Genomic DNA, 3,889 nt, shown 5'->3' with positions numbered 1-3,889 from the left:
GTGAGGTGGATGGACCTAGAGTCTGTCATACAGAGTGAAGTAAGTCAGAAAGAGAAAAACAAATACCGTATGCTAACACATATATATAGAATCTAAGATAAAAAAAAAAAAGAAAGGTCATGAAGTACCTAGGGTTAAGATGGGAATAAAGACACAGACCTACTAGAGCATGGACTTGAGGATATGGGGAGAGGGAAGGGTAAGCTGTGACAAAGTGAGAGAGTGGCATGGACATATATACACTACCAAATGTAAAACAGATAGCTAGTGGGAAGCAGCTGCATAGCACAGCAAGATCAGCTAGGTGGTTTGTGACCACCTACAGGGGTGGGATAGGGAGGGTGGGAGGGAGGGAGACACATGAGGGAAGAGATATGGGAACATATGTATATGTATAACTGATTCAATTTGTTATAAGGCAGAAACTAACACACCATTGTAAAGCAATTATACTCCAATAAAGATGTTTAAAAAATAAAATAAAATAAAATAAAACAAAATAAAAGATTGCCTCTCTGGACACTTTATCCAACTGGCCTGAGAAGGTTCCTTGAATGGCATTATATATGTTTTATTCTTTAACACTATTGACTACCTAACATAGTCTGAGAACTATAATAGGGGTTGTTGGGCAGAGAAGAAAAATCGAGTACAGATCTCAACCTGCAAATTAATCCTCTAGCAGATGGCTAAGATATATTCACCAATTGTCACATACTTTTGACCAAATGTAAAATTCAGAGGCAAGCCAAATGTGAAAATGAGAAACGCATGAAAACATTTGGATACTGAAATCTATTAAGGAATGACACAAATGGGAAATCCTTGAATGTGTGCTGTAAAAGTGGACCTGGCATTGATGACTTTATTTCTCCAAGTGTGTATGCTTTGACCCAGTTTCTATTATTTGCTAAATAATTCAACACGATGGCCATCTGACTCAGATGGCTATGGCACAGCATCTGTAGTAGCTATTACTGGGAGGATTCCTCCAAAAGACAACAAGTAGAATCATTTCATCCACGAGAACAGTAAAGCAGAGCGATGCCACACTAGCTGATAAGAGGTCCCTGAATACTGAAGTGGATCAGGACTTAGAGACCATCTTCTAGACCAGGGTTCTACAGAGTGAGGTCCTGGCAGCAGCCGCAGCAGGATCACCTGGGAACTTGTTAGAAGTGTACGTTCTTGGCCCTATCCCAGACCCACTGAATTAGAAACTTTGAGGTGGGGGTCCATCAATCTGTGTTTTAACAAGCCCTCCAGGTGATTTTGGTGCACACTCAAGTTTGAGAACCACTGATCTAGATAGTTTCTTACTTTGGAGATGACCACAGTGATCCCCAGAGGTAAAACAAGTGGGCCAGAAAGAATGACAAGAACCAGGTGGAAATCTCACACAGCACAAAGCAAGGTTGCTACTGGAATACCAGAGAACCACCACCTCAAGCCTCAGTATTTTTATTAGTCAGCCTTTACACAGGAATTACTTGACCCTGTCAAATTGGATAACTTTGTGTGTGTGTGTGTGTATTTATACAGATATGGGTTGAAGTGTAAGGAAACCTCAAGAGGTAGTGTAATAACTTAGAGCTGGTAAGATCAGAAAAGCAGGTACCACTCATAGGCCTAAAGGGGAAAAGGGACAAAGGGAAGAAGCCATGTAGACAAGGAGGCCTTCAAAAGTGCAGTGACAACATTGTAAATCAACTACACTTCAATAAAACAAAATTAAAGCTGAAAACAAAAACAAAAACAAAAAATAAAAACAACAAAAACATTGTACTGGAGATTTTAGCCAGCGCAATCAGGCAAGGAAAAGAAATAAAAGGTATCTAGATTGGAAAGGAAAAATAAAAGAAAGAAAGAAAATAAGTGCGGTGATTTTACTCATGGGACACAGCCAGCCTGAGGCCATCTCACAGGGAGGAATCCAAGTGTCAAAAATCTCTGACCTCACTCTCCACACTCCCTCTGATTGTATCAGGGCTTCCTTCTGGGTCAACCAAATTGGAAGCCAGAAGGCAAAGGAACTCGTGGGTATAATCCACACAAGCCGCCTCCCCAGGCAGAGAGTGGGGTGAGGGAAAAGATGGAGGTGAACTTGCGAGGGTATATGGGAAATGTTTGACACAATAGTCAAGAATGGCCAGAGATTTCTGGAAATCACAGCAAAAACTAGAAATTCTTCTCCCTCTTCTGTACTCCAATTGCTTTCTTCTCAAGAAGGTATCAAACACCCAAACCACTCAGCCATCCAGAAAATAGTTACATTTCATTGCTAGTTTTCCCTAATGATTGTTCTTAACTTCTTTATCAGTAAAGAAGTTAAGAACAGCCTTATCTTCTTATTTAGCTGGGAGTGTGGTCATCACACCTGGCAGATATGTTTCCCGTACAGTTAGGTAGACAATGTGACTAGGTTCTAGCCAATGGTACACAAGTATGAGTGATGTCCATAACTACAGGGATTGTTCTTAAAGCACCTCCTTCCAGCTGACTGTGAATTCAGACAAAGTGGCCGGCATTCTGAGCTGTCTTGGATCATAGCTGATTTTGACAAGGATTGTATCACACTGCAGGGGCAACAAGCTGGAAGGAGCCTGCATTTTTTAAAACTTTATTTATTTTTGGCTGCATTGGGTCTTCGTTGCTGCACATGGGCTTTCTCTAGTTGCAGCGAGCAGGGGCTACTCTTCATTGTGGTGTGCAGGCTTCTCACTGCGGTGGTTTCTCTTGTGGAGCACAGGCTCTAGGTGAACAGGATTCAGTAGTTGTGGTGCACGGGCTTAGTTGCTCCGTGGCATGCAGGATCCTCGCAGACCAGGAATCAAACCCTTGTCCCCTGCATGGGCAGGTGGATTCTTAACCACTGTGCCACCAGGGAAGTCCCGGAGGCTGCATTTCTGACACCAGGGAACACGAGACCAACCCTGGGTTGACTCTCTCTCCACTTTGTAAGTGGCTGGAGAAATAAATTCTTATATTCTTAAGCCATTTATTTCGTGGTTCCTATTGCTTGAATCTAATTATGACTAACATAATCTTTAAGTTCTAACATGGAAAAATCAGCAAAGGCATGCATTAAGGGTTAAATTCTGCCACCACCACCCACCTAAATTCATATAAAGAAGCCCTAACCCCTAGTAAACTGAAAATAGAGCTACAGTATGATCCAGCAATCCCACTCCTGGGCATATATCCAGAGAAAAGCATAATTCAAAAAGACACATGCACCCCTATGTTCACTGCAGCACTATTTACAATAGCCAGGACATGGAAGCAACCTAAATGTCCATCAACAGATGAACAGATAAAGAAGATGTGGAATACTATTAGCACAATAGTATTCCACATCTTCTTTATCTACTATTAGTAATGCTACTTTTAGTAGCATTACTAGTAGCAATGGAATACTACTCAGCCATAAAAAAGAATGAAATAATGCCATTTGCAGCAACATGGATGGACCTAGAGATTATCATACTAAGTGTAGTTAAGTCAGACAAAGACAAATATCATATAATATCACTTATATGTGGAATCTAAAAAAATGAACTTAATTACAAAATAGAAACAGACTCACAGACTTTGAAAACAAACTTATGGTTACCAAAGGAGAAAGGTCGGGGGTAGGGATAAATTAGGAGTTTGGTGTCAACATATACACACTACTCTATATAAAATAGATAATTGGGCTTCCCTGGTGGCACAGTGGTTGAGAGTCTGCCTGCCGATGCACGGGACATGGGTTGTGTCCCGGTCCGGGAAGATCCCACATGCCGCAGAGCGGCTAGGCCTGTGAGCCATGGCCGCTGAGCCTGTGCATCCGGAGCCCGTGCTCCGCAATGGGAGAGGCCACAACAGTGAGAGGCCTGCGTACAGCAAA

The sequence above is a fragment of the Physeter macrocephalus genome, chromosome 1, assembly GCF_002837175.3.
Source record: "Physeter macrocephalus isolate SW-GA chromosome 1, ASM283717v5, whole genome shotgun sequence".
In the NCBI taxonomy this organism is placed as follows: domain Eukaryota; kingdom Metazoa; phylum Chordata; class Mammalia; order Artiodactyla; family Physeteridae; genus Physeter; species Physeter macrocephalus.
This window is presented reverse-complemented; position numbering follows the sequence as displayed.